This window comes from Mauremys mutica, chromosome 1, assembly GCF_020497125.1.
Source record: "Mauremys mutica isolate MM-2020 ecotype Southern chromosome 1, ASM2049712v1, whole genome shotgun sequence".
In the NCBI taxonomy this organism is placed as follows: Eukaryota; Metazoa; Chordata; order Testudines; family Geoemydidae; genus Mauremys; species Mauremys mutica.
Genome location: NC_059072.1, coordinates 32,480,644 through 32,493,981, shown reverse-complemented (window position 1 = coordinate 32,493,981; position 13,338 = coordinate 32,480,644). Strand labels below are relative to the sequence as shown.

General features: G+C 37.5%; 1 protein-coding gene across 6 annotated transcripts in view; it reads right to left on the bottom strand.

Moving 5' to 3' along the window:
- Positions 1 to 13,338, bottom strand: part of TBC1D22A (TBC1 domain family member 22A) — a 409,891-nt gene that overhangs the window by 372,089 nt on the left and 24,464 nt on the right. The window lies entirely within an intron of this gene.

Here is a 13,338-nt window from a genome sequence, read left to right as displayed (position 1 = left end):
ACAATCTAATCATGAAAAAAGTAACTGCACTGTTCCTGTTTACAACAGTACTAATCTTCCTTTCAGGATCTTCTTTAAAAATCTGATTACCAACAATTTTGCATGGAAAAATTAGATTCAAAGATGTAAGAGAAAAAAACCTGGAATTTTCTGTTAACTGGAGATTTATCCCTCACTGACTTCCATGCCTACCACATGGCAGCAAGCATGGCCAAGCCATGTTTTACTGGCATCCTAGGTGAAGCATTGTCTCGTGTTCTTCCAAATCAATAAAAAGAACAGGAGTACTTGTGGCACCTTAGAGACTAACAAATTTATTTCAGCATAAGCTTTCGTAGGTTACAAATTTGTTAGCCTCTAAGGTGCCACAAGTATTCCTGTTCTTTTTGCGGATACAGACTAACACGGCTGCTACACTGAAACCTTCCACATCAATTTGAGCTTCTCTCTTTTCTTCTTTTCGAGTGGTTCCATCACCTCTTTTCTTCTCACATATTGCTCATTACCTTTCACACATTTCTCAGTCTAATTTCTTGCCTTAATGTCCCATCTCTTCCCATCCCAATTAATAAGACAAAGATTGTCTATTGGTCAGCTTGGCATTTCCTTCAGTCCATGCATTAGAGATGAGTTCCTGGAGCATGGGACTCTCATGGCCAGATGATTTTCTATAATGAAGCACCTTCCAAAGTCATGGCACCACCAAATGTGTAGACACCGATCTCTTTAGCCCCAGTCCTAAAACTAATCTATTCTAAAATTTAAAAAAAAAAAAAAAAAAAAGGAAAGATTGTATGGGGTTATCTAGACACAGAATGAGTCTAATCCCACTCTAATTCTGTTGCAAAGGATATAAACTGTTTATAGTCATAAATACACAGTAAATTTGGGTGAATCATTTTAATTGTTTAAAATATTGGGATATCAGAGTAACGACAGTATTGGAGCTACAGTCCTCCAAGACTGAAGCCCAGGTGGATTGCAAAAAAGGCAAATATAGAATGGAATTCTATAGTCTGGAACTATTTGGCTATTTGCAAGCAGAAGCCATCATTTCTGATCTTTACCTCGAGTACTAAAGAAATAAATTGCCAAATAAGAGTTTGAGTATATGTATTAAAAATATTTGAGTTGCAATTTGATCTATATTTAAATGTACTCATTAAACTATTTTTCAATAGCCAAATTATTCTAATACTGTCCCATAGCTAAGCAATTGACTCACTGTCGCTAACCTAATGCCTAAGATCTGGCCCAAGAAAAAAAGCTGTCCTGATATTTCAGCTTGCAAATATAAAATACTTGCCCAGAAGTCATGCTGTTTATCTTCACATCAAGTATATATTATGTGTATCAAGGTAGAACTTTAAGACTATAGCTCCAAATATAAACAAACATTTTCCTTAAATTTGTTTGTAGAATCATGAGATTTCTCATCTTCAAAGTAATCGTAAAACTGATGAGAGTTGATATCACCATTTTACAAGCATGTGCACAGAGGTAAAGCAGTTACATGCCAAGATTAGAACTCAAGAATTCCGGTGTTCCAGACCTCTGCTCAGACTGACTAAGTATAACTTCCAAAAGCAATACTCCAAACCCAGAAAAGTCACCATCCCTCTTTTCAGCTGTTTAACTACAGAGAAAGATACTTAAAAGAACAGTGAAACCACTGCAGCTGCACTTTGGTGTGAATACTACCTACACTGACAGGAGAGGTTCTCCCATTGGTGTAGGTAATCCACCTCCTTAAGAGGCAGTAGATAAAACGGTCTACAGCGGGGGTTACGTCAGCATACCTCCATCTCTCAGTGGAGTAGATTTTTCATACCCAAGACCCATAGTTATGCCAATGTAAATTCCCAATGTAGACCAGCGCTTTGTTAAGTAACTTTGATTTACATTCTACAATAATCAATTTGCTAGCACCAGCTAACTCGTTTCCGTTTACGAGCCAACAATTACTCTGCAGAAACAAAAGGTGGGGTGTATGTTTAAATATCATAAAAGAATATGGTATGTAATTTCCTCAGATTGACAAAATTCATTTAATGGTGGAATAATTAGTGCATTTTGTTTTACTACAACACATAGCAGTGAGTCACACATTTCTTCCAGTGATGTTTAAAAAAATATATTTTAAAAGGTATTATGCTTAAGATAATACCTTTAATTGCATTGATGTACAATTTATTCATACTGAATAAATGTTTCATGGAGCATGATTTTGACAATAAAAATATTGGATTACTGACATTAATTTGCCAACTTTTTATTCCTGAGAGCTATCATTAGTAGGTGACCCACTGTGCTACAGTATTTGGCTTACAACTACTACAAGTTCATCATTCTCTCAGTTTCAAATAAAAGCATAATATTTTAGAAGTTGATTTTAAGGAACCCAACAATTTGTCTGTATGCATTATTCATTTTGTGACACAAAACTGTTATTTCACTGAGATTACTGTAAATCACTATATTAAGTGATGGCTTGCATGAACAATTAAACGACAGATATGATAAAACAGATTTATAAGCTTTATGTTCCAATAACAAATTCCTTGGATAATGTAGGTGTACAGAGCTAGAAAATTCTTTCAAGACAGTAGATTCATGGAACTGCAGCTCCCCCAACAGCATTTTAAAAAATAGGCAGTACATGTAGTAAAAAAGCTTTAATAAAGGGCTTGATATTACTATGGTAACCACAGCAACTGGTTTCTAAAATGAATAATAGCTCCGTTTGGTGCTTCATTACATCTTTTTCAAGCAAATACTGCTCTTAATCTTCTCAATGGAAGAAAGAGTTATCTTGAATGCATACAGAAAACTGAAAATAAAGTCTGATACAATGTTGTGAATATGAGTTAAGGCCTTCTTCAGGAATGAATAAAGAAAAAAGTAAGCCAGGTTAACTAACAGAGGTAGAAAGTAGGAGAATTTACTGAGAAGCGAAACGGATGAGGTGGATATTAGAAAGTAAGTGAACATTAGGATTAGGAAAACAAAGGAGCAAAAGTGATTGAGAAGACCATTAAAAAAGAAATTTCAAGTAGGAAAGGTGATAATCCAGAGTAAATTGTCAGAATAAATTATGGAGACTGCTTACCTTTCCTGCAAAAAAGTTTAAGGACAATTACCATTATCCAGCATCACTTCGTGCACTGTGCAAGTCCCCATCCCCCTCAACTATTCTGTTATTTTCATTTCAGATCTATTGAACTAGTTACTAATTGTATAATGTTTAAGAGACTGGGCATTACTAAAATATTTAGTCTCTATAGATGGAATGGAGAACTTGTCACTCAACAGTTCCTCCTGCCAGATTCAGGAGGAGTTAAATGAAGGAGTCAATTGCCCAGTTTCCTTAGGCCTGGTCTACACTGGGGGGGGGGGGGTTTGAACTAAGGTACGCAAGTTCAGCTACGCGAATAGCGTAGCTGAACTCGAACTACCTTAGTTCGAACTACTCACCCGTCCAGACGCCACGGGATCGAAGTCCGCGGCTCCCCCGTCAACTCCGCCACCGCCGTTCGCGGTGGTGGAGTTCCGGAGTCAATGGGAGCACGTTCGGAGTTCGATATATCGCGTCTAGATGAGATGCGATATATCGAACTCCGAGAAGTCGAACGCTACCCGCCGACCCGGGCGGGTAGTATAGACGTAGCCTTAGAGATATTGACACCACCCCCACCCCACAAAAAAAAAAAAAAAAACCACCCTGTTGTAACAAGGGAGAATGCTCTGAGATACCAAAAATACATGGGCAAAACCCCATATTTCGCTTGCTCTTGCCTAGGTCTAGTAATAAGGACTTGTTTAAATTATGTGAGTTCAAGTTTATATAAACATTTTATATTAACTTAGAGCAAATGAATAGTGAGACAAAACTGAAGTTTTTACCACTGTATTAAAATTCCACATTACTAAGCTATCAAAACAATTACCAAGAGAGATTAAGAAAAAAAGATTCAGTGTTGGTTTTCTAAAATCTACAATCAATCACATTTGAGAGATATGAAACATCCAGATATCACATGGGGGGAGGAAATTGGTATCACACCTTTTTATTGACAAAATACATGCTAAAGAGTTTTCCTTGACATATCTACATGCAACTAAGGAGAACCGAGGTAGTACAGATGTAGCCTATCAACCCCCTGAGGTACTTAAGAGCTGAGGGGTTTTTCACACCAGGAATCAACTGACAGCCCTGCCAGACTGAGTGACCTCAGGTGCCATGCCACACCTGGTCAAAATGGATGCCATTGCCCCGACACACTGGCTCACAGGGACCTCTAGTGCAAATGTGGAAGGTAAAGTTAGAGAATTCCACACACTACCATTTCATTTCCTGATTATAGCCAGGGCCCTGTGTATTCCATGGTCACAGAATCTGGCATGGAACACATTCCTTGCCAAAGAACTGTGCTCCTAAAACTCAGCTTCATTTAAAAACATATGTTTCTAGCCCTTCTGATTGCAGCAATAACCTTGAAAACAATCTTGAAAAACCATTGCAGTGAATCTGCAGAGTCTGCAATGCTGTGGGAACTGCACCATCCATCTCAATCAGGGTCCTGTGGACTCTGCAATTCAACCACAGAATTTGGTATTTTCCCAGGATGCCATGGAATTCCCCACTTGCTGCAATCAAGAGCCTGATACTTTGTTTAGTGTCTCCCTAACCTGCCAGGACCTGCCTACAGCTGCTCACTAGCTTTCCTCCCAAGGAAGAGATAATTGCATTACAGTGCATGCTTCCTAAAGCATAATGGACCCAGGCCGACAAGAGCCAGAGATGGAGTTCACTTTGCTGTTGGGGAAGAGGGTTTTGGGGTCCTAATTCTCATTTTTTAATGCAATACCACTAGTATATACAATGAAATATAATAACTAAGTTATTCTAATCTTTCACACCCACCATTAGCTTGGCATTAGCTTTTATTTAGCTTTTCAAATGCCTCATCCATAGATCAGCAGAGCACCAAATACTACTGTTGAAGTCATGGGAGTCATAGCCTATAAGATAACAACAGTTACAAGTGTTCCACATGCTCTCAGGATCAGGCACTATAATGCTTTCACCTTCCCAATCCCCCATCTCCATTAATCAAATTATTTAAGATTTTAGTCTCTATCTTCTGAATCCATTTAACTGAATGTGAACATACCTCAAGTCAATACCCTTAACCCCCCATACTACATTTAGGAAAACAATTTAAATGGCCATAATTACCCAATTATTGATCTGTCAAACTCACTTCTTGAGGTTGGGAGACAGCAGAGGGTGCTCCACACAGATCCTCTCCCAATCCTATCTTTTAGGAATTTTGCTAAATCACGTATCCTGTACTGGACTTCATTATTACAAAAGTAATAATGAAACTTTGCAAATATGCTTATGTTGGGGACTAATGTATTTTTGGCATGCTGAAATGCTCTTCCCCCCTCCATTTCATCCAGAGTGAGGAGTATAATCAAGTGTCTCTATCAATGACTGGGTCAGACTGGGACACAGATAAAAGAATTGCTCAAAGTTCAATTCAAATCAAAACTAGGGTATTCATGATAAAAGACCTGGCTGAGATTATTTTCAGTCCTGATGGACTATATCCATCATTTATTAATGAAGTTTCAAGTTGGTGGTGGGTCCTGATAGATTCCAGCTGCTTGATCAAATAACCGCAGGAACCAAGACAGCTTTTTCCATCTAGCATATCTTCTACTTACAATGTCACCTGAAAGTGAGAACAGGTATTCGCATGGCACTTTTGTAGCTGGCACTGCAAGGTATTTACGTGCCAGATATTCTAAACATTCACATGCTGCTTCATGCTTCAGCCACCATTCCAGAGGACATGCTTCCATGCTGATGATACTCATTAAAAAAAATAATGCATTAATTAAATTTGTTATTTAACTCCTTGGGAGGAGAATTGTATGTCTGCTGCTCTGTTTTACCCGCATTCTGCCATATATTTCATGTTATAGCAATCTTAGATGATGATCCAACACATGTTGTTCGTTTTAAGAACACTTTCACTGCAGATTTCACAAAACGCAAAAGAGGTACCAATGTGAGATTTCTGAAGATAGCTACAGCACTTGACTCAAGGTTTAAGAAGCTGAAGTGCCTTCCAAAATCTGAGCGGGATGAGGTGTGAAACATGCTTTCAGAAGTGTTAAAAGAGCAACACCTCCAATGCGGAAACTACAGAACCCAAACCACCAAAGAAGAAAATCAGTCGTCGTCTGTTGGTGGCATCTGACTCAGATGATGAAAATGAACATACATCGGTCCACAGTGCTTTGGATTGTTATTGAGCAGAACCAGTCATCAGCATGGACACATGTCCTCTGGAAGGGTGGTTGAAGCATGAAGGGACGTATGAAGCTTTAGCGCATCTGGCACGTAAATATCTTGCAACACCAACTACAATAGTGCCATGAGAATGCCTGTTCTGACTTTCAGGTGACATTGTAAACAAGAAGCGGGCAGCATTATCTCCCGCAAATGTGAACACACTCATTTGTCTGAGCAATTGGCCAAACAAGTAGGAGAAATGAGTGGACTTGCAGGCTCTAAAGTTTTACATTGTTTTGTTTTTGAATGCAGTTATTTTTGTACATAATTCTACATTTGTAAGTTCAACTTTTATGATAAAGAGGTTGTACTACAGCACTTATAATGGGGGAATTGAAAAATACTATTTCTTTTATCATTTTTATAGTGCAAATATTTGTAATAAAAAATGTGAGCACTGTACACTTTGTATTCTGTGTTGTAATTGAAATCAATATATTTGAAAGTGTAGAAAACATCCAAAAATATTTAAATAAATGGTATTCTATTATTGTTTAACACTGCGATTAATCAAGATTAATGTTTTTACCACACAATTAATTGCAATTACTTTTTAATTGCTTGACAGCCCTAATTAATATTCTGTCTTGATAGCCAGCTTTCATATTTGTCCTGAAAATAAGGGTTGATTGTGTATTATATCTGAAAACAGATGGTGAAGTGAAAAACAAAGATGAATGCTAAGAGGAAGAAGAAACAGAAGAGGAAGAGTAGTGAAAAAGTAAGATCAATGTAATCAAAGCAGCAAATGCAAAATTTCAGATAATTATTGGTAGGCAAACAGGGAATAGATCGGAAAAAGATCACTTATGGAAGGCAAGAGGAGGAATAGTGACATTGTTGGGTTAAATCCTGTGCTCCCTGAAGTCAATGGCTAAATTCCCATTGACTTCAACAGCACCAGGGTTTCACCAAGACAGACAGGAAAAAGTAACTGGAATAAGAGATCCAATCAGAAATACAAGATAAAAAAAAAGTAAGAGCAAGACAAACATTTCATCAGAAGAAACATGGAGGTTTATGTATTTTTAATACAGCCAAGAATATGGGTGAAGGGAGATTTCACCCACCTACTCAGACAGATAGTGAACAAATGCAGTACGGGAAGAAATAAACCCAACAATAATTTTGTTGACACAGTAGAAAACACTTTCCATATATAAAAGCACTGCTCATTCTTTTTTAGAAAGGTATTATTTTCTTTGAAGAGAGGAAATGAATTGAAGATTAAGTGATAATGGAGCATCTCTGCAGTAATTACTATAAATTTGTAAATTAAAACTAAAATGAGACCAAAATAGGAGAAAGATAAGACTCAGTTTCAGTGACCCAAGTTTTGAGAGGATTAGAGAAGTATCGATGAAGTTAAATGGGAAAAATTAAGCAAAAGAAAACAGAGAAGGCAATGATTTCAAAGCTAAATTACTAAATCCTCAAGAGTAATATCTGTTTATTTGCATCAGCCTTTTAGACATGCAAATACAAAAAACAATCAAGTAAGAAGAGTAAACTGAACTGATCAAGAGACAAGGCCATTTTTAAGGAAGTCTGAACTAATTATTTTAGTGCAAATATTCTTCATTTCATAATTTATCATTTCATATCTAATTAACATCTGGTTAAATACTAAAATAATTTGGCAACATCTGAAAATATGTTATTAAGTTGAAGATTTGACCACTACTGTTCTGATTAAGAAGCCAACATTATCATTCACCATTAAACTAAATAGATTTCTTAGGAAACATCTCAAAGTAGTCATCCCAATTAAATGTATCCCAGTTAAGTAGATGATAATACACATCGGAAAATTAGGGAAATATCTGGAAAACTACAAACCATGATACTCACTTTTAAAACCATGACACTAATCCTCCTAAACATACTCAAACACATGAGAAGTTACTTAAGGATAGTTCAAATAAAATTCCTTTCATAGATTCATGTTATTTTAAAAGCAAAAGCTTCTCTGCAGTTTGATATAGTACTGACCTTCTAGATTAGTTCTGTGTATTAAGTGAAGGGACAAGCATGTTGAGCAGATAATAAACTGACTTGAACATCAATGAGATGGGGTACTTCTGGATGATAACAGTTTGAAAGAGAAATGATTAGTGGCATGCCACATGGATCAGTGCTGAGACAGATTTTGTTCACTTCATACTATTTATCGATGACCTGGAAGAAGGCATGTGTACCACAGTGATAAATTACAGATCAAAAACTGTAGAGGGCAATAAAAAAATCTAAATGACTTGTACAGACTAGGAGCAGAGAGAGAGATAAATTGCATATGAAATTCAGTGCTGAGAAATTAAAGATGAGGCTAAGAACAAAAAAAAAATCAAGTTAAAAGTTACTGCATTTTTGCAATAACAGTTTAATTTTAAAAAGTTTTAAAGAACATAACAGGCCTTAATTCCAGCCTACCATATTAATGAACCATATAAAAGGGACAAGGAATATTTATGACAATCACTATTCTACCAGGATTAAATCTCCATCCTAGAATGTGTAAATCTCTGTAAACATGAGACTGAATCCACTATCAAGGAGGAAGTACCTTACTCACTAACTTACAGCTGCTGCGAAAGTCACGGAGGTCACAGAATCTGTGACTTCGGTGACCTCTGCGACAGACTCGCAGCCTTAACTCTGACTAAGGGGAGACTTGAAATTAGGAGCCTTCTCTCTGCTGTAATTTTCTAGAATTAATTCTTCCAAAGTTAAGATACTAAGTTTTTGGCATCTTCCTTGATTAAAGATTATCAATGGCAAAAAAAATAAACAAAACAAACCACACACCACACTATTAATGCAGAACTAAGGTTGCTTGGTCGTATGTCATCCCCTTGCACCATGCTGAATTGAGCAAATATCTCAATCTTTGGAAAACCAGGAAATGCAGAGTTAAGGTTGCCCATGCCCTCTTTCAGCAATTCCTCCAATATGCCCGGTTTACACATACCTTCACTCCGCCAAACCCATGTTGCTGAAAAATACAAGCTCTTCATTTCCTTTTCCATGCTCTCCCACATGATTTTACATAATACTATTTAAGGACAAAAAAAGGAACCAAAAAAAGGTGGTCCATGTCACCTTCCCTCTGGTCGACTAGACCTAATAGTGGCCAGTGGCAATTATTTACTTGCACTCCAGTGCAGTCAGCATTTTACATGTACCTACACGAAATGGTCGAGGAATTAGATGGGCATACTTGATAAAGGTATGTTTATGATATGAAGATGTGTGTGGATTACTTTGAGGTGTGAGAAAGCTATCATTATGATATGAAGGAGATCTATATTTTGCGCACTTATGTGAGAGGAAAGGGAAGATGTGTACCTTCAGGATCCAGTATGCAGTATCCAGTATCATTTCAATGCAGAATTGTATAGGTTGTCAGTAGCAGGGCTTTTATTACAAAGGAAATTGTCAACAGTGAGTGAAATGAAAGGATTCTAATGCTTTAACACGGGGTTCTCAAACTGGGGGGCGGGACCCCTAAGGGGGTCACGAGGGTATTACATGGGGGATCGCGAGCTGTCAGTCTCCACCCGAAACCCTGTTTGCTTCCAGTATTTATAATAGTGTTACATATATTAAAAAGTGTGCATTTCTCGGTTCCAAAAAGGGAGTTTTTAAATTTGGGTGGTGGCAGCACCTACCCATCCAAGGTCAGAGAGAAGCTGTAACCGTGGGAGTTTAATACAAGTCTGGAGTGGCCAGTATTAATTTTTAGAATCCTTGAGGGCACCCGCCTTCTACATTCTAAGAGCCAGAGAGGGGAATCAGCCTTGACACACGCACTCTCCATAATCCCCAACCTGGGAGAGCTGGGGAATGCAGTAGGTTGGGATGCAGTGTGGTTGGAATGCACTGGCAGAACTAGGGCTGCAGCGTTGTTGGGGTGCACTGACAAAGCTGTGGGCTACCATGCCCGCCTGTCACCTGAGCCCCCAACCTGTCTGGCCATCAATCCCCATTTATCCCTCTCCCTGTAATCTCCCACCCATCACTGCAACCCAAACCTCTTCTCCCCCATCCTTCCCAGGAAGCATTCACATGACTAATTCCCCCTCCCCCCAATACTCTGATGACGTTCCTCCCAATATAAGGTGCTGCCCATGACTCTCAAATTACAGCAACATCCAGCCTCTCAGTTCAAAACTCCTTTTGCCTTCAGTGAGGGCTTGTAATTAATTTATCTTTAGTTATGTTAACTAGCCTTCAAGAGGTCTTATTAGAGCCATCATTAGTACCTCTCTGTTCTACAGTACAAGGCAGCAGAAGGCAACCATTTTTTAGGAGGATCCTGTAACTCAGTAACCCCTTGGACAAATGACCCCAAATTTGCATCATGAACACTACCCCATGTGGGACACCACATTTCAAAGCAATCTGGGTAACCATTTGGATTTTAGAGCACTTAGAAAAGTCAAGCTACATAAAATGGCAGGAATGGCTGTTTTTCCATGTATTGGTGCATGGATTTTACAACGTCTCCACTAGGACAGTGGTCTTCCAAGTGTAACTGAAAGGATTTCAAGGGTAGCTGTACTACTTTGTGGGGGTTTTTTTGTTTTTTGTTATTTATTTCTCCCATTATGATGGAAGCAAAAGAATTGAGATAAGAAGGTGTCTGTGTTGGATATTTGATAGCTTATTAGACAAACACTCCATTTTTTTCATCCTGGAGCCTATTATCTGGCTCCACCACCATCACTTTTTCAGCAATATCTGAGCTACAAACAAAAAATTACATTTATCAATTTAGCTTTGTAGAAACAGAGGAAGAATGGTTGTGAACACAGGTCCACACTAATTAGACTGGATGAGGTGTCAAACAAAACTGCATATGAGCAGATATCTAAAAAAGGACTTAATCTTGATCCTGTTTAGTTCCAAGAAAAATATTGAGAAACTATTCAATTCCTTTACATGTAGAAAGCAAACTGTATTTCCTACTTTTACCTTTTCCCATTACAAATGTAGAAGTATTATTTTTTCACGTTTAAAAAAGTTCAACAGGAAAGAACAAGAACCAAGTTTTACTTATGATTACATGAATGCAACTCCCATTGAAATCAGTGTGACTGCACTAGTGTAACAGCAACAAAGCAAAATTTTCCCTCAAACATATAAGTTATTTGTGCTATTCATAACAGATTAAATTATAGGTATATGGCCAGTGTGTTGACTGTATGGGGAAATATTCAATGCACACATGCATTCACAAGTATTTGTCTAATTGTGTTGTCAGAGTTAAATAGGTAAGGCTAAATTTTAAAAAGATCCAATACTCATTTTATAATCTTACTTCTCTTATTAAAATACTCTGTTTTAATAGGAAATGTATGTTTCTATGACTGTTAAGGCCTATTGCAACTGCATCACTCAAAGTTATTATTGTTGCCTATATTATGCACTCTAGAAAGAAAATAGCTCTGGCGCCTTTTAATTAAGTTACGATAGAATTTAAAATGTCATAAGATGTTAGGTGTTCATTTCATATTGATCTGTTTGTAATGCTGCTGCTTTTTATTGTTACTTTATGGGCATCAACAAGTCTTGTGTATTAATCTATGGTATAAGAGGGAAAAAAAACACATCATCATGACTTTGACTGAACAGAATACTTCTATATGGCAGAAGTTTTAAGAATATGAATCCTAACAGCACGTTAAGATTTTCTGTCGGGGTCTTGGTCCATGATTAGGGCTGCTAGGGCACTACAGTAATATAAATAAATAATATAATGTCAAAAGTCTGCTAATCACTTGATAGGTAAAAGAAAAACCCTCATAGCAAAGACCTTAAACTCTAGATGTGGATATGGTAGGTTACTGCTATACCCATCCAGTAGGGAGAAAAAATTGATGAAAAAAAGATTAAAGAAACTATTTTCAAAGGAGGTTAGTACCTGCAGTTCCCATCAAAATCATTTATTCTGGGACCTCTAAAACAGTCAGCACATGGCTGCAAACAAAGGCAGTGGAAGAATTGGGATTAGCAATCAGGGGCCAGTCACCTCAGGAACTGCAAATGTGCATTTGTCATTGCTTTCAACAAGACTTGCATGCACACATCTTCCAGGATGAGCCAACTCAAGGAAATCCCTATTCCTAGTTCCATTCTTATTTTTGATTTTTGCCAAAAATCTATGTGGTTCGGAAGAATTTAATAAACTTCTCCAGGTGCAGTATAATCTTTCTAGCCTCTTTACAGGCTCACTTTTGTCTTGGAAGTTAAAATGAACTTCAGTGATTCTGTTGCCATTCTCCATATACTAAAAATGGCTATGACTTTGGAGAAGCCCTTGGGAAGTAGCTGACTACTACATTTCCTATAGCCTGCAACTCCAGGAGGTTGGTGCAGAGATGTGAACAACTAGAAGAGCTCTTATTCACGTCAGATGGCAATTATTTCAGTGATGTCATCTTCATGTTTTTTGTGCATTAAGTTACAGAAACTGTCAGATAATAGTATAACACATACAAAAAATGGTACTGGTATGGCAGATACTATCTACTGTTAGTCCTTGAACATAGAGAATGCTCTTATGGAAGACAAACAGTGATACTTTGATACTATATTGCACTTCACTTCTCGACTCCTTTTCCCATTTACACGGCTTTGGATGTACCCATAATTCTTCCAGTCAATGGCACAAGTTCATTGGTCTTGGAGTTCCAGTCCATTGCTCTTCAATCTTTTTTTGACATAGAGCAATCTTATTTTTAAGTGTCAAATACCACCTGAATTATGTTTTCCAATATCCAATCTACCCTCTGTCTTCAGTCTCTCATCATTTGTTTCCACAAGTTATTCCAATAAAAGATACTTAGCGAGTTATTTGGACATATAATGAAATAAATACTGCAAGGAGGACAGGGCAGATCAAAAAAGCCACATTATATCAGGTAACAAAAGAATTTAAACATTTTGATGTACACGATTGGTATACTACA